Below are 19,572 nucleotides of genomic sequence, written 5' to 3'. Positions count from 1 at the left end.
TTTAATCCATGTTACCAGCCTATGTCGATTTATTGGAGAGTTTAAGCCATTAACGTTTAGAGTTACTAATGATATATGGTTTGTATTTCCAGCCATGTTTGATCATATATATATATATTTAAATTTAGTTTTCCCCCTGCCCTCTGCCTTTACCGAGGCACTTCCCACTTATGGTTTTGGTTATTGTTTTTAATTTCTTCCTCATGTAGCGTTTTGCTCAAGACACTTTCAATGCTGGTTTTCTGGCTGCAAATTTTTTTAGCTTTTGTTTATCATGAAAGATTTTTATTTTGTTGTCGTACCTGAAGCTTAATTTTGCTGGATACAGAATTCTTGCTTGGCATCCATTGTCTTTCAGTGTTTGAAATACGTTTTTCCAGAATCTTCTCGCTTTCAGCGTCTGTGATAAAAAAAATCCGTTGTTAACCTTATTGGTTTACCCCTGAATGTAATCTGCCTCCTTTCTCTTGTAGCTTTTAATATTTTCTCTTTGTCCTGTATATTGGATATCTTCATAACAATGTGTCTTGGCGTTGGTCTACTGTGATTTTGTGTGCTAGGTGTCCTGTATGTATCTACAATTTGTATATCTGTTTCCTTTTTTATTTCTGGAAAGTTTTCTGTAATTATTTCATTCAGCAGGTTACTCATTCCCTTGGTTTGAATGTCTATACCTTCCTCTATCTCGATGACTCTTAAGTTAGGTTTTTTTATGTTATCCCATATATCTTGGATGTTTTTCTCGTGATTTTTTACCAGCCTTTCTGAGTTGGCTACACTCTTTTCAAGATGATATATTTTGTCTTCATTATCTGACGTTCTGGCTTCTACTTGCTCCACTCTGTTAGTGATACTCTAAATTGAGTTTTTAATTTGGTTTATAGTTTCCTTCATTTCTAGAATTATTGTTTGATTTTTTTTATAATCTCTATCTCCTGATAGAGATTATAAAATATATCATCCCTCCTGGAGAGGGATGGCTAGGGGGTTATCTATTTATGTAATTCATTTTCAATGTGTTCTTTCACTGTTTGAATTTGCTGTCTCCTATCCTTTTTAAGGTTCCATTCCATCTGTCTAAAGTATTCCTTGATTTCTTTATATGTCCATTTTTCTGATGACTCTAGGTCCTCCCAAATATTTAGGCTGTCCTGCATTGTTTGTACTCCTTTTCTTCCTTGCTTTTTCATGCTGCTCATGTTACTTCTTGTTCTGTTTGGCTGCTGAGTTACTGTTTACTCCTATAAATTTATTTGATGCTTGGGAGGAAAGGTATTAGAAAGGAAGGGAAGAAGTCACTAAAAAGAATGAGAGTAAGCAGGTAGAATTCAAGGAAGGGGGAATAAGAAAATTGAAAAGAAATAAAAAGACAAAAAAATAGAAAATAAAAAAGAAAACAAATTAAAAAAATAATAATAAAAAATTAAAATTAAAAAAATTAAATTAAAAAATTAAAAAAATTTAAAAAATAACAACAAAAAACAAAAAAAGAAAAATGAAAAAAAGAAAAAACCCAAATTTTTTTAAAAAATTAATAATTGCAGGGAAGAAGTCACTAAAGAGAATGAGAGTAAGCAAGTATAATAAGAAAATTGAAAGAAAAAAGAAAAAAATAGAAAATAAAAAATAATTTTTTAAAAAAAATAATGATAAAAATAAAACAATGTAAATTAAAATAAAAAAATGAAAATAAAAAAAACAAATAAAAAAATTAATAAATGTAGTCTTAGAGTTTGATTAACTTCTCTTCCAGTAGGTGGAGCTGAGCCCACTGAGCCAAGCTTCTCCTCTCAGTATGCAGGAACCAATCATTGTGTAGCAGCTCTTCCTCCCAGAGTGGGCGCGTCTATAATTCTGAGTGCCTAGGGCCTTCTCTTGTGTCTAGTCCCTTTCCCACTTTTCCTCAAGCCACACCCCACTCACCGGTGATGCTCACCACAATACTGGCTACACACCAGGTCTGCTGCTCCCAGAAGCCCTCTTTTCATGAATGCCTGGGCACACTCTCCCTGTTTGCTATTCCCTCAGACCCTAAGTTTGTAGAGCTTGGGGCTGAGAACCCCCAGCAAATTTTCTTGCCCTCTCGTAGCCACGCCCCCTTTAGCTGGTGCAAGAGACCTCAGTTGTCAGCACTGGTGGGAGCGATAGCCGGGAGTTCTGAGTCGTGAGTCCCGCGCCATTCCTGATTCCCTCGGTCTGGCTATCACGCTCACCGGAGAGATGGGAGGAGCCCTTAAGTTTTCCTCGCTGTGTGGAGAGAGATAGCCAGGGGGTTACACATCTGTCACCGCCGGTTTCAATGGAGTTATCTCCTCTGCCGCATTCTGATGACGTCAGTTCTCTGCCATGGTCGTATCCCATGCAAATGGTGACATTTCGTTCCCTTTGCTGGGTGACCAATGCAATGGGTGGGTCCTGACTGTCTCTCCCAAGCCCCAATTCAATCCTGTGGCCACTGCCTATGAAGGCTTGGTTGGCATTTACCTCCGTAAGTTCAGAAGGGTCGACCAGTTGTTTCAGTGGGATCGTTAGTGCTGAGTCACAGCAGTTTGGCTGTGAGAAGCAGGCGAACGGGAGCTTGAATGCAGCCGATCTGGGCTCGGTGTGTGTTCTGAGAGGCCCTGACTGTTCGCCCCAGATCCACGTCAGCTCAGCCATTGCCTAGTGATCCTGAGCAAACAACATTTAGACAGTTTACGACTCCCTATGCCCACGCAGCTGAAGAGATCAGAGACTTGATTTCTCTGAGCCCGCCGCCATGTTGGCTCAGCAAAATAGTTCAATAATAGAAAATGAAAAGCAATGATGAAAATGAGCAGAGGGAAGGATTATACTAAAGGAAAATCTAATCAGATAAGAAACTGAGTCACATTAAATAACAAAATGGCTGGAAATACAAATAATGTCTCAATAATAACCTTGAATGTTAGTTGCCTAGATTCATCAATAAAACAATATGCTGTCTCAAAGAGACACATATGATAGAAAAAGACATCCACAGACTGAACATGAAGGGTTAGGAAAAATCAAACCACTCACTTTGACTATCAAAGTAAGCAGTGGTTTTCATCCTCATATTAAAAAAAGCATACACCAAACTAAAGTCAATCAAAAAAACATAAAGAAGAATACTACACTACTGCTCAAAAAATACAGAAACAAGCCTGAACAATTATAAATACATATGCATCAAAAAATAAAGCATCTATGTTCATCAAACAAACTCTTCTCAAGTCCAGGAGTCATATACATCACAACACAGTTATTTTGGGTATTCTTAACACACTTTTTCATCACTAAATAGATCTTCCAAAAAAAAGTTGAAAAAAAAAACTATAGAACTTGATAGTAGAATCAATAACTTACACTTAACTGGCATATATAGAATATTTCATCATTCAATGGGAGAATACACTTTCTTCTCAGTAGCACATGAATCCTTCTTTAAAATATACCATATACTGTGCTGCAAAGCAAATCTTAGCAAATATAAAAAAGTAGAAATATTACCCTGCATTCTATAAGACCATAATAAAATAAAATTAGAAATCAATAATAAAATAAGAAATAAAACTCATTCCAACACCTGAGTCTAAACAATATGCTAGTGAATGAGCATTTGGTTACACAACACATCAATGAGGATATTTAAAAAAATTTAGAGTTGAATGAGAACACAGATACAACATATTAAAGTCTCTGGGACACTATGAAAGCCATTCTTAGAATAAAGTTATTTGCATGGAGTTCATTTCTTATAAGAGGAAAAAGTCAACAACAACAAAAAAATGCCTTAACATTACATCTCAAAACCCTAGAGAAACAAGAAAAAATCAACACCAAAAGCAGCAAGAGTCATGATTATGTAATACTAATAAAAATAAAAATAAATAACTTAATAAATCTAATTATCAGGAATAAGTCTATCAAACATATAATTAAAAATACAAGTGATTTTAAATTTATGGTTCTTAATCACCCTCATTCCCAGGAGTACTTCACCACTGAGCTGTACACACAATTATTTTTAAATGAAAATTTTTAATTTTTAAAAATTAAATTGCCCAGGTTGTTTTAAAATTGGGATGCTCCTCTTTTCTTTAACCTCCGTTGTGCTGAGATTATGCCATGAGCCACTGTGCCCAGCTTCTCAATCTTAAATAAAGAATAAAAAGAAGGCACATGAAACTTTAATATTACTAATGAGAAAGAATAATAACCATAGTCCAGTAAAGATATTTTAACAAACAAAAATCTAGGAGAATTTATATGTGCATTTTGTCCCAGTGATTTGACTTCTGAGGTACAATCAGAAGGATCACAAATTCTGAGCCAGTTGTAGCAATTTAGCAAGACCATAAGGAACCTAATGAGATTGTTTGTCAAACTAAAATATTAAAAACAAGGGGATGATGTTATTAGAAAAGTACCACTTGCTTCAATCTCCTATAAAAATGTATAAATTTATAAAAAATATCATAAGAGATTACAGAAGGTGATTAATAGCATTACATTTGAAAATCAATAAGGACTATTTTTTAAATAAATTTCATACAGTTAATAGTAACTCAGTGACAAATATGAGTAGGTGATTTTTTATATTATAAACTTTAGGAAGACAAGCAATTTACTCAGATTTTTTTTTTAAGAGAGAGTGAGGGGGGGGACAGAGAGAGAGAGAATTTTAACATTTATTTATTTTTTCTTAATTCTCGGCAGACACAACATCTTTGTTGGTATGTGGTGCTGCTGAGGATCGAACCCGGGCCGCACGCATGCTAGGCGAGCGTGCTACCGCTTGAGCCACATCCCCAGCCCAATTTACTCAGATTAATAGCTGAGTTCTAGCTAAAATTTAGGGACCACATCATTAGATTTTAAGATATTCAAAAATATTCTAAACTACAGGAAACCAACATGGAATTTCTCACTGTAACATTTTATTAATTTGGAAAAACATGACTATTAAAACCTAAAAAGTATCACAAAGTACCACAAATAAATGAAAGTGAAAAAATCTAATTAAAATATTGCTAAAGATAATCTATAAACAAGAAAAATACATTCTCGATATATAAATCTAGAAATTAAAGTGATCCCTCTCAGAAAATTCATTTCTAATCAATATCTTAAAGAGGAATACAAAGGAAGGAGTACTTTGGTGAGTATTTCTAATTAAAATGGCAGTGATAGTAGAACAGAATGAGCATCACTTCTGCAAAGCAGAAGACAGCACCATTTCCAGATGCCAAAACACTTATTTTTTAATTAAAATCTTGAACTTCAAAACTACCAGCTATTTTTATTTTATATTCAAAGGTAAGAAAATAAAAATTTACTACTTAAATTTACCTAAATAGATGTTGGGGATGAAAATCAAGTCAAGATGTTGCCTGGCAGTTTGCCAAGTGGTTTGTGAAGTAACACCATCGAGCCATTAAGATGATGAGGATACCTTAATGACTGACTGCTGTATCTAAATAATGTTCATTAAGTTAAGCTCTGTGTAATTAGTTGGGTATATGTACCTCTGCTGTCCTGCAGTGTTAGGGTCTGTAAACAAGTCAAAATAACACCTGGTATTTTGCCAGAGAAATGTTAGAGTTTGTAAACAAGTCTGGATGGTGCCTGGCAAAATGCCAGAGGGAGTGGTTTGAGAAGTAACAAAAGCGAGCCATTAAGTGTGGTTGACTGATGTATCCAGTTTATGCTAATTAAGATAAGCTGTGCAAAATGTATAAATAGCTCTGTTGTCCTACAATAAACGGCTCCTACTCCTGCTGTATCAACGTACACAAGTTATTTGTCACCCCCCAGTTATTTTGCTGCAGCCGGACTGAGGCACTGCAGAGAAGTGGCTTCTGCTACATTGGATGCCCACTATTTGAGTTCTGGCTCAGTTCCCTCTGAGTTCACTCTCAATAAAGTAGTTAACTTCTTCAGCCTTCAAGTTGCTTGTCACCTCTCGGTTATTTTGCCCAGCCAGACTTCAGCAAATAGAAAATAAGTATAGTTAAAATAAGAAAGGCGATAAATCACATGTGTGCCAGAGAAGATGCAAAGTAATTTACTATCAATCTTGTAATTGTACACTTAGAAAACCAGAGATATTCTAAAAATTAATATATATATATATATATATATATATATATCTTCAATATCTTAAAATTTCAATGAGATATCAATATAACATAAATGTGGAGAACAATCATTTTATTCAAATTATGAACTGGTAACCAATGAATCCTGTGGCTTTATTCTGAAATCTCTTATAGAAAATAAATAAATGGTTGTGGACACATTCCTAATCAAGTTATTACTAGAGTGGTAGTAAAGTGATTGCTTACAAAGACTGCACATGAAAGTCCCTGAGTTTGATGTCTAGAAGCAATAATATATAACCAAAAAAATACCCAAGAAAGATCATTATATTTACAAATATTTCGTGATTTAGATTTTACTACAGGCATTTATTTGCTAATTCTATCACTACATCTAAGTTCCTGACAATGCAGCAAATCATTTTAAAGTCACCATGCACACCTCCTTTACTCCCTTATAAATATATCTAAATTAATATCACTCCACATTTTTCAAATGACTTTATGTACAATTTTCAAAATTTGAGATTATAAAAGTGACATTATTGTTAAAATTTCATCTATTTTATTCCTGTTCTAGAATCCTATAATCTATAATCTTCTTTTATATATCCAAACTGTATATGAAATACCCTACAATAAGCTGATTTTATCTATCAAGAAACACTATTCTTGAAATATTTATTCTTCCTGGGGCCTTTAACTATGCAAACCTACAAACAAAATAATAAATCAGCTTACATAGCATTTAACTAAGGCATATTAATGGGGTATTTTGGTCAAGTTCATATCATTATTAATTTATTATTAACTACCTTGGTTTAATGTGGTTTATGTGCAACATGTATATAATTTTAAGAAAAAATTAGTGACTAGATATAATAGTACAGGCCTGAAATCTCCATAGTGGAAGGACAAAAAAGGAGATCATAAGTTAAAAGTCAGCTTCATCAACTTAGTAAGGACATCAGCAAGTTAGTAAAAACCCTGTCTCAAACTAAAAATGAATTTAAAAAGAAGATTGAGGAGGCAAATCAGAGGTAATGTTACCCTGGGTTAAATCCACAATCCCCCCCCTCCCAAATTCTTGTAAGTGTTACAAATACACAATGCCATCATCATATTATAATTGTAACTTATAATCAAACAAGAAAAAAGTAGACCTCCCAATTTTGACATTTGTCAATGCCTTTGAAGTAAACCCTTATGTGAATCTTCAGCATTGAAAAAATATATAGTAAAAAGATTTATCAAAAACAATGTAGAGGTAATTATGTCCAAAATAATGCTGAATAGGCTATAAATGGTACATTAGAATTAATGTATACTAAAATCATGTATATTTTATAAGTGAGTTGAATTACAGCAGTATTTAAGGAAGCAGTAAACCACTAATTGGAAAAGAGAGGGGAAAAAAGGAAGAGAAATTACATGAGCATTGAAATACAATAAAATATGGCATGTTATTATTTTTGACAGGTGGAATAAGAAATTTAGTTTTAAAATTCAACAGCAGAGAAGATCCTTTAAATTATTTACAAAAGCTTGAAATATCTGGAAAGAAAGGTGAGTTAGGAGAATGTGCTAGACAAGGATGCAAAGAAAAGACCACTGACTCCAATTAACATCAAATTAAAGCAAGCTTATTATTTCAACCGGTCGGGCTGCCTCTCTCACCAAAAACCATGGGAACAAGAAAGCCCTGCAGCTTTATTGCAGCCCAACTTTATAGTCTGGAAAGTTACACAAAGGGGGTGTTACAGATAACAAAACTCTGAGAGCATAACACAAAGGCTAGTTTACATTTTTGTTCACTCCAACATAAGAATTTATGAAGGTCATTAGAGCTTCAGAGAGGGTCATTATTTGGCTAGAGAAGGCCAGGATTTTGGGGGCATCAATAAATTTTCAGAGAGGTCTACTATCTTGTCAGAGAGAGCCAGGCATGGGTGAGTTCAAGGCACAGGCAGGCATTCCAATCAAGTTCAGAATTTGCAGTAATTTATAGTAAAGCCAAAATTAGCTTTTCATTTCTTTGTGGCAAGATGGCTTCCAATTTTAAGAAGGAATCAGAATGGGTTTATCAAATGCTTCTTCCTGACAGCCTATGACAGAAGTGTAGGGAAGTCAGGGTTGGGAAATGGGAGCTGAGCTTCCTCTACAGAGCCAAATCTTTGAAAGGTAAAATAAAGCAAGGAAATTTCTTCTCCATGCTACTCACCTCTTCCTCCAAAACATCAGGTGGCACAGAATGGTGAGGAGGCTAGATCTGGTGGAAACATGAGGGAAATGAAGAACAGAGGAGACTGCCCTCTGGTTGCCTTCCAGTGATGCCTTTTCCACCCCACAGAAGGACTGTCTTATTCCACTACTTCAGCTTCACAGTATCTTGGGTGTGAGTGGTGCTGAACTTCCTAGCAACTCAGGTCATGTAGCAGTGACTAGGAACACAGAGGTTAATGGGATACTGGCACACAGACCTGCACTATCCCCAATATACACACTTTGTTGCACCACTAATCTGGGAGGCATGAAGGCCACTGAAGAACTCAGAGCAAGCTCCAACTCCAGCACTGGCATCCACAGGCCTTCTGCCTTCCCACTTTTTTTCTTCTACTTTTCCATGTCCTCTTTTTTCTTCAGGGAATCTTTACCTCTGAGCAAGAACCCACCCCCAAGCTCTAATTATTTATTAGTGTTGTTTGAGATAGGGTCTTGCTGAGTCACTGGGGAACTCAATGTTTCTGAGAATGTCCTTATCTTGTAATGCTCCTGACTATCTATCTATCTATCCATCTATCTATCTATCTATCTATCTATCTATCTATCTATCTATCTAATATATATATATATATATATATATATATATATATATATATATATAGAGAGAGAGAGAGAGAGAGAGAGAGAGAGAGAGAGAGAGTTGTGTATACCTCTGAGGGCAAATGCACTATGTATGTTTCTGAACTTTGTCTATGTATTATGCAAAAGTCAGTGGAGTTTAAAATATGCAGATTTTATACATGCATTATCAATACTTAGTGCCCTCTTTTACACAAGATGCATTGTATATAAATTCTATACCTGTCTAATGGTTGATGAAACATTTGGAATTTCTACTGCACGTTTTCTGAATAACATTCAGATTTAAAAAAAATGTCTCTACCATTTACAACTTGGTTTGCATGTGTTGGTTTTGGTGAAGTGTTTTAGGATCCGGTGTTGAGATAACATTCATACAGCAGGCTATGATGGCTGAGGTCATCCATCTCTAAAACACATAATAGAGAGTGTCTATTTGTGGTCTATTTAAAACCTTTTCCCTTCAGGTAGAAACATTTCAGTTGTGTACCTTGTTCCTAAAGAAATATTAGATCATTGACTGCCTTCTACCCTTTTAGTTCTTTTTTATTTTATTTTAGCAGAGAATAGGTTTTGTCAGCATTTTCCTCAGGAGCTGTGCATTACCCACAGCAAGGAAGACAAACTTACAATTCGCAGGTTGCTTTTGACTTCAAGTCTGGGCTCAGTTTTTAGCTAAATTTTCTTAAAAACGATCATTAGACTGGGCTAGCTGAATTAGGGGTGAATTAGAGCTTTTTCTAGATTCTGGATCCTGTTTCCACCTTAAACTATGTTTATAAAGCTTTTGGATTTCAGAACTTTTGTGTACCCTTTAGTGGCAGATAATTGGAATGAGAGTTTCAAACAGAATTGTTTTTGACTGAGCTGTCAGTTTTAGAGTTTAATGCAAATTAACCCTGTTTCTCAACTAACTTTTTTAATAAAGCAATTCTTTTTGTGTTTTTCAACTTGAATATTGTGAATTTTAATTTCTAAAGATGTTTTTTTTTATAAAACCGGCAAACAATTATTTTATTACATGGAAGCCAGTATCAAGAAAAGATTAATTCAATCCAGATGTAAAAAAAAAAAAATGTGAATTTTAAATTGGATGGTCTCAACAGGTTTGTTTTTTTTTTTTTTTTTTTTTTTTTAATGAGGCTGCCTGGATCCCAGATGGAACTCACAAATTATCCCTTAGTTTGTATTCTGAATTGATAACCAAATTTATGAGCATTCTCTAAAATCATTTTACCATGGTTTTAAGTCTTTAAAAGGTAGAAAGTGGAGATGATTTTTTTCTGTTATTCATTAATACATACTTCATAATGCTCTAGTTTGGTACATGAAGCCTGTTTCTCAAGTTAGAAAATGAGTTAATATTTTGTATCCTTATGGGCAAGGTATAGAAACTTTCTTTTTTATTTTTGAAATTTCAACTTTTTTTTTTTAACAGAAAAAAAAATGTTTTAGTCTTCAGTGGAATTCTGCTGCAATACACTTTGTAGTTTCAGGTGAAGCAATTGGTTCTTGTATGAAGGCCCTCAATCCTCTATGGCCTTCTTAACCCTGAAAACAAACAACAAACACAACTTATAAGAAATTATTAGTATATTTCTTAATCTGTATCCCTAACATTGGAATTTTAAATGGTATTTGTGGCATACTTAAAGTTATATATTTTTAGGAAATCTTTGTATGATTATGATTATATATACACACACACACACACATTTTGAGAGTTTGCTACATTGTGATTGTGTGTAAAACAGAAGGAGAAATAGAAGAAATGTAGGAAAGGAATTTATGATAATAAAATTTTACTAAAAATATATATATATATATATATATATATATATATATATATATATATATATATATACTTCCTAAACCTAATCAAGGAAAATTGTATAGTGGGCTTCTGTGGTTAAACTTCAATGTAGGGGGTAGTCTTTTTAAATTGTACCTTATTCTGCAGTAGAGACTTGGGTGGGGTCTATAATAACAGGTAAAAACAAGTTAAAAAGATAATTTGAGATGAAGGAGGAAGTAGAATACTGGGCATTGGGTTGCAAGAAAAATTTTAAATTAGAAAGATAAGTATTTAAAACAAGGCTGAGGTAGGGAGAACTTTTAATGTAGATGTGGGAATTAAAGATTGAGATCTTCTTTTGTTGAGGACAAACGACCAAATGATTGGAATTGAACTGCCTATAAGCACGGGATATGTCTTATGGTTGATATTTGCCTTGGAAACCTTGTCTGCTTCAATGTTGTGTGAATTACTACATTGATGTTAAATAATGTACAAAGACTGGGTGCTTATTTCTGTCTCCTTCCTCTACAAAAGGCCAGGTTCTGTTTCAAAGTTTGGAAACATATTTTGTCTAAGAGCTAATGATGAAATAAATACAAATATTTAATTAGTCTGCCAGCATTTGGGAAAGCTGCCAATGCCTCCCTCCTATGCTGTGGGACCAAAGGAACTGTAAATAAGTAAGAGCTGAAGTTATTATAAAGTTTTGAGAAAAAATGAGCAATCTGTATTTTTCAATATCTTATATAATTTAGTGTATAATTATTTCTGATGCTAGTTTGTATACTATCACTTTTTATATGAATCATATTGAGCAGTCATGCAGCATACCATATTGATCAAAGAAGGACTACAGAATACTAAGAATGGCAAAGAATTAATTGATCTGACAATTGGTCATATTACCTTATCAAAATAAAAATCTTCTAAACAAATTCCCAGATGAACTCACTATAGACCTAAGGAGAAGGCAGGGCTTTTCTGGGCTTTTCTAGACATTTCTTTTTATTTTATAGCATTTTCTTGAATGTCTTTTCTCACCTGTGGCCTTACTAGTAGAGTTCAATCTCTACAGAAGGAAACTTGATAGAGATTGGGTCATTTGAGGTCCTTGCAATAAAGTTGTGATAGTTTGGATGATTTTTAGACAGTATTCCAGGTATTTTCAGATGCTTTCCTGTTTTTTTTTCCTTTTAATTTTATACAAAATAACACCTTATATTAACTGATATCCATAGTTTTATGTGAGAGAAAAATTCATTGTATGCTCTCTCAAAGCAATTATCTGCATCTTAGTCACCATGGATAATTTTTTTTTTTAAAAAAGGAAGTAACTCATCTTTGGGAGTAATTAGACTTAAAGGCATGCACCATTATGTGAGTTGTATACTCAACTTTAAGAATGTTACAAAATAGCCATGTGCAGGTAATGCACCTGAATATCGGTAATACAGGTTTCTGATGCATGAGGATCCAAAGTTTGAGACTCGCCTTGACAACTGAGAAAGACTCAAGACCCTGTATAAAACAAAAAAAGAAAAAGAACTGAGAGTGTAACTCAATGAGAGAGGAGTTATGAGTTGAATTCTTCTTATTGCTAAGTTAGAAATATTTAAAAAAATTATTAAAATTAAAACTATCAATATTTTATTTATGATATAGACTTCAATCTAACTGTAAATTCATCATAATTTTTCATGGGCATTGAAACCAGTGTTCTAACATATTACAAAGAAAACACAGAAATTTTACAGGATGAATTATATTTTCAAATTAAGTCAAGTTTTACACTGTAACAAATTGTGTAGATAAAATGAGAATCAACAGACTCCTAATTAAAATAGATAATATTTCCTCATTATATGTGAAAACAAGTCCAATGTTTAAACCTTAGGAAATAAAACACTATTTAAGATGGGGTGATTATCACAGCTCTCTTTCTGTTAGACATCCCAATTCTGCCTGTGTATGAACCTGAAAAGATCCAGTATGGTGATGTGTTTCTGTAATTTCAGTGACTCAGGAGATTGAGGCAGGGAGATTTCACACTCAATGCCAGCTTCAGCAACTGAGTAAGTACCAAAGCAAAGAAAAAAATGACTGTGTTGAACAAGGTGCATACAATTTTAATCCCAGAAGGATGGGGTAATGAGGCAGGAAGATGGTAAATTCAATGTTACCCTCAGCCAAAGTGAGAACCTAGAAAACTCAGTGAGACTCTCTAAGTATAATACAAAATAGGGATAGGGATGTGGCCCATGGTCAAGTGCCTCTGGCTTCAATCCCCAATACAACATAATAAAATAAAATGGGGCTGGAGGTGTGACTTTGTGCTTAAATGCCCTTGGGTAGAATCTCTGGTACAAAAGAAATAAAAATTCTTCTCTTTTGAATAAGTATCACTATCTAACAAACAAGAGAATATAAAAATATTGATAACTCATGTAGCCTAGAGGAGTTGAGTTTTGCCTTTAAGATAAGGTAGAATTGACCCTGAATTCCAGTAAAGTTACTTAATACTTGTGATACTTTGCAAATGTTCTTTCACATTGAACACCTATGTGAACTGCCAACATGTAACAATTCTTCAGCTTGATCTATATACAGAAAGTTGATGATATGTTTTTATTCCTACTCTAGAAAAATTGTAGAATGTGTTTCCAAAACTTTGAATCTGGCCTCTTATAATTTTTTATGGATTATGTAATGCTGTGGCTATGAAACTGTATTATTCAGGTATCTGGTCAAGAAATATTTTGAATATTTTTGTTTTCTCTTTCAAAACACTATTACCTCCATGAAAACAAGCCCACAATATTATTTTGAACATGAGTTATCCTGGGAAAAAAATCAGGGTGTTTTATTGGCAGCCTGATCACACTCTAAGGTTCAGTGTATTTACCAACCATCAGCTAATTATATGCAGCAAAGATTCCAAGTGAACTGAGCCTAAATTGATGAACATCTCAAATATGAGCTAATAAGTTTTACAGTGAGTTAACTAGTGACAGAAAATTAATTAATTTACTCACTATAGGCTGGATGCCAGGATTCAATCACATGATGTGCAGAGGTTGTATGAAAAATAGCAGTCATCTTATAGATAGTGATTTATTTTTTCTACTTTGAAATTTTGTTGACTGTCTTAATAAACTGTATTGAACTATAGAAACATATTTATAGACATATATGCCTTTAATAGTGCAAATATTCTCCCAGTACATTATAAATTTGGTATGAATATTAGCACAATAATAAAACCAAATATATCAATCCTGCCTATAGGGTCAAGGTAAGATTGAAATAAGTTTCCCTTTCATATTTTTATACTGTAGAGTCCAGGCTACTTAAAAATTTGAAGACATGGCACCATCCACCTCCTGGGACACCAATTCTTTATGTTTACCATGTCATATCTGAAATGGGAATGAATCTGTTCTTAGAATCTAGTGAGAAACAATGCCCACATTTGAGCAGTTCTGGGTTGGAGCTGCCAGCTGTCTCAATGTGAACTGTCTCTCCTGTTCTTTGGTCCTTTTGAGAATATGTCTAGGAAGTGTATTCCATCACCTAGTACATAAAAATGAGTGGTTCAGGCCTTTCATCTTGCTGATGTCAATGAATTTATAGCTCTCAAATGTGATATTTGGATGCAGTAAACTGAGATATGCCTGAGACTTCAGGTAAATAGTGAATATTAAGATGGATTTCCAAAAGTACATGTATGTGTTAATAAATTCACAATGTCAAGCCATGATAATATATTGAATATAGTGTTTTTAGTTACAATTTGTTTTGGTATAGTTAAAGCTTCATCCCAGGGTTTCATAAACTGACTTCCAGACCACTCATGTATAATCTTTATTGAAGCACACTGGTGGCGGCTGACCAGAACATAAAGCTGTTCCCCTGATCAGCCCTGAACAATTGCAAGGGCACTCCTTATAAACCTGAAAACTACAAAAGATATGTTCAGGGGGTCTAGCCAATGCAAGCAAGCCAGGTTACAAAAGTGGGACAGTGCAGTCAAGCGGAGGGAAGCCTAACCAATCACAGTTATCCCAGTCACCACAGTTATAGAAACAGAGCCCCATTACCCTAGTTACAGAAACAATATCCCATTAGGTAGTTCCGTGTTCTTAAATGTTTCTATAGCAAAAGAAAAAGAACATCTTGCTCCAGTCATGACTCTTCTACTTGGCATGGTTGTTTTATAGAATGAAGTCATAAAACAAAATGGAGTCATATTTGCTCCTACTATCACAGTTTAAGCTCTTATTTTCTTCTCTTCTTTTTCCTCCTCCTCTTTCTCCTTCTTTTTCATTTAAGGACAGCATATTCCTGAGTTTCATAGTGTCTTATGTTTTGCTGAAAATAACATTGAACTCACAGTTCTCCTGCATCCACCTCCTGGGCCACATGGATTACAGGTGAATGTCACTGTGCCTGACTTTTGTTTTTCATTTTTAATGTGAATAGTAAAACTTTAAAATTATACTTGTGAGTTTCTTTTTTGGGGTGAGAGATATGAGGACATTGATGCCTCATGAAATTGCTAATGAGTTTATACCTCAAGCTGTTTTTCAGAAGATCATAGAAAAGAAAAGTTAAGTAAAATTTTAAAGTAACTCTGATATCATTTCCATAAATAAAAAATATACATATTTATTCACAAATTTCTTTAACCTTATATACAGTGATAAGTGTCAATGCACTTCTGTCTGGATTAAGTCCTACTATTTGGAGGAAATTCTGCCTCAAAGTAACTCCATCCTGAGGCACTTAATCCAATTCACAGCCAACAAAATAAGAAGAAGAAGGGTAAGGGGATTCCAGGTTTGTGAAGCATACCTTTAATATAAGTTACTTGAAAAGGCATCAAAGAAGTATTTATGGGGTCCTCTGGTGAGGGTGCACAAGTCTAATACACAGTCTTTTTTTCCTTGAAGTTTTATTTGTTTCTGTAGATGGATACAATTATTATTAGATTGTTTCTTTGTTGTTGTTTTTTTTAATGTGGTGCTGGGTGTTCAACCCAGTACCTCACACATACTACAAAAGCACTCTAACACTTTATCACAACCCCAGTTCCCACGGTTCTTTACTTACTCTTTGTGTGTGTGTGTGTGTGTGTGTGTGTGTGTGTGTGTGCAGGAAATTGAACCCATGACCTTATATAAGCAAAATAAGCATTTTACTAATTAAGTTGTATCCCCCAACTCTGATCCTTTAAAAGGGTAAAGTTTCTAAGCTACAAAGCCTGAATTAAAATGTAAAAGATGTGGCATCCAAAAGTTCCTCTGCTACACGCAGAACCTGAAATTCCTGAGATAGTGAAGACAACGCCCTACTGGCCATTTAGCCTAGGACCCTGTGCAGTTTGTCACAGTGCCTGAACCAATCAGTTTGAATGTGTACCCCGCTTAGGAGTGACCAATCACCCCCACCCAACCTGTTCCCACCAGTGAATGTGCTAATCACGTCTCAGAGTTGTTGTTAAATTTTCCTGTGCCTCATAATGATTTGTTATGATGTACGCAAAGCCCCCTGCCCTCCCCAAAAAGTGTACTTAAGCTCTGTTTGACCTCTGCTCTGGGCTCTGGGCTGCTCTCCCTTCATGAGTGAGCCTTGGGCCTCAGCGCACTGCATTAGGATCCTCTTCAATAAACTCCCTCCTGCTCATTGCATGAAGCTGGTCTCTTGTGGTCTCTTCCTCCTTACACCTTAATCTTTCAACAATGAAAATGGAGAAGTGCCTGAAGCCTTTTCCAACCAGTCTCTTAGGTAAACATTCTCCAATCCTCACACAGCCAGTGCTGAGGGGGAGGGCTTCCACAATCTTCTTTTCTCTTCCTGTCTGGAGCCCGCCATTCTTTCAATCTTTTTGTAGGCTTTATGTCCTTGATCAAGAGCCCAGGTATTTTTTCTACACAGAAGCTGAAAACAATTCACATGGAAAAAGCTGAGATACCTAAAAGCCAGGAAATGGGAAGTGTGATTGTTATCCTAAGACTGGGTATAAAGTTTGTTTGAAGCTGGTGGAAGTGGCAATGGCAGAAACTGGAAATTATGACTAGGGGCTCCTCATGGTTCTCTCCAGTGTCTGGGGCAAGAAGGACTCTCTATGAAAGCTTAGCCTTCCCCCTCTGACTATTTTAGTGAAGCTGAGATAAGCAGTTGAAAACCTGAGTATTTTGTTCCATCATTCTATTGTGTTTTCAGCTTCTTTCTGAAGCCCTTTGTGGGCATCTATGTGCCACAAGTCCAGCATGTCCCCAGATTATTGTCCCAGTGGTGAAGACTAGGATAATTATCAGGAGAGAACCCCAACTCCATTTGTTATATTCATGCATGATAGAGACTGTCGATTTTAGGGCTTGTTACTCATAAGTTTCTGTTTTTATTTATGTTTTTTTTTTATACCAGAAATGCAAGCCAGAGGTGTTTATCCACTGATTCACATCCTCAGCCCTTTTTTGTATTTTTATTTACAGACAGGGTCCCTTTGAGTTTTTTAGGTCCTTACTAATTTGCTGACGATGGCTTTTACATCATGCTCCTCATGACACCAGGGCTTTTTAAATGAAAGGGAAGATTTATCTCAAATCCAAAACAAAAATTTGAAATCCAGAACTTCAGCTTAGGTCTTCATAGGTCTGAGAATAAACCCCCTCGTTTTCTAGATCTTTTTTCACATATCTGTTTGTAATGTTTATCGCTGTTCACAGTGAATAAGTATAAAATAGAATAGATAGTAAAATTACCCTATAATGAGGATAATGGGCTTTATTGTACCACACCTCAAGGCTAACTGGAAGATATGTTAATGAGCAACTTTAAGGCCGATTTCAAATGTAAAAACCCTTGCACCTCATTTGGGAGAACACCTCCAACAAAGTCCTTTGTTCCTGGGGTAATTCCATAAAGAATGAAAGTGAATCCATATGGTATTCAGGATACTTATTCCTGAAGTCTGTTTTTAAGAAACATGGGGAAAAATAATTAATTATGTTGAAAGTGGAAATTTGAGATGAAACAAAATTTCTCACTTTGTCAATTGTATCTGCATGCTTGTTGCAGAAATATTGAAGAATAAAATTTATTTATTTAAGCAAGAAGAAATAGAACTCCCACCATGTGGAAAGGGGAATGATACTAGAAAAAACTCATTTAGGTGTGTCATCTTAGAAGTTTACTGATGGTTTTGGGCAGAAAATTAAGCAACAAAGTCACAGATTTCCCTTACTATAATATTAAAGGATTATTTTCTTCTGGATCAGGCTATCTGTAAGTTTGGATCTGCAATCAAACAATATCCACTATTCAAAAAATAAACTTCAACTACACTTATATTAAAGATAGACAAAATTTATGATGATTCCAAAAAAATCAGTGTTTAATTGCATATATACTTCAGTAACATATCTGTGAAAAATATGTTAATGAGCCAGGTCTCTGATCTACTTAAGACCAAAATTTTGGTTCCAGTTACCCATATTTCTGTTGATCTGTGAATCATTCAGAAATGATTAGGCACACAACCTGTCTGTAGAAAAAATGTCAATAATAAATAAAAAAGTGATTAATCCAGGTGATGCTAAGGAATTATCTACTGTATCATCTATTATTAACCTATTCCATCCACAGAATTTTCAAATTTCCATTTTGAATATTTTGTATCTTTAGCTAGATGAACCTATTATTTAGGAACATGTTTCACCATAGAACATGATAATGACACCTTGAAGAGACATAGTTGAATCTTACAGTAAACTGATATTTAATATTAATTTGTAATACAGTTGATGAAATAAAAGGTTTTTTAAGAAAATATAAACGAAGCTTGTACCTAGGTGGAGGAAAAGTGATTAGGCATTTCAAAGTACATGATACAACTAAAAAAGTGGTTTCTAAAGTCTCTTTGAGCTCTTGTGATTCAAGGAACTCTTAACAAGATTATTATAAACTTTTCAAGATTTCAAGGTCTTTTTTTTTAAAGAGAGAGTGAGAGAGGAGAGAGAGAGAGAGAGAGAGAGAGAGAGAGAGAGAGAGAGAGAGAGAATTTTTAATATTTTTATATTTTAGTTTTTGGCAGACACAACATCTTTGTTGGTATGTAGTGCTGAGGATCGAACCCAGACCACACGCATGCCAGGCGAGCACACTACCGCTTGAGCCACATCCCCAGGCCAAGGTCTTAATGATCAGTGAAACACTCCATTTTTTAAACCAGAAAAATAAAAATTTAAAATAAGATATGATACAAGAAACCATGAAAATCATGATTAAAAATAACAGCTAAAATTTTTGAAATACCTGCAGTGAGAAATTTAAATGTGGGAAGAAAGAATGGAGAGAAGAAACTGAGGGAGAGCATAAGCACTAGTTGAGCACAACTGTCCACATACCCTCGACTCAGCTTGCCACTCCATCCATCATTCTCCTCATGTTTGGTTCTTAAACTTTTGGTGCTCAAAAATACAGTATTTGAACTTTTTGTAATTGTAATCAACCAATGCACTTTCCACAATTAGAAACAGTGTCTAGAGAGGTAGATAATTCAAACTGAGTTCAGAACTTTCCTACATTCAACTCTAAGTTTAGAAATGCCACTTTTAAGGCTAAAATCACTTCCTAGTGAATCAGGTTTAAAGGCTCAGAAATAGTAGCATAGTCACTCATCACTTGTTATTTTATAGCTCCTAATTTATTCAACATTAAGTAACAATGCAAATTTTAATATTCTCCCCACTAATCTGCCAAAGACCAAATATTGAACAGCATTAGCAAAGCCAACAACCACATAATTGT

The sequence above is a fragment of the Ictidomys tridecemlineatus genome, chromosome 16, assembly GCF_052094955.1.
Source record: "Ictidomys tridecemlineatus isolate mIctTri1 chromosome 16, mIctTri1.hap1, whole genome shotgun sequence".
Classification (NCBI taxonomy): Eukaryota; Metazoa; Chordata; class Mammalia; order Rodentia; family Sciuridae; genus Ictidomys; species Ictidomys tridecemlineatus.
This window is presented reverse-complemented; position numbering follows the sequence as displayed.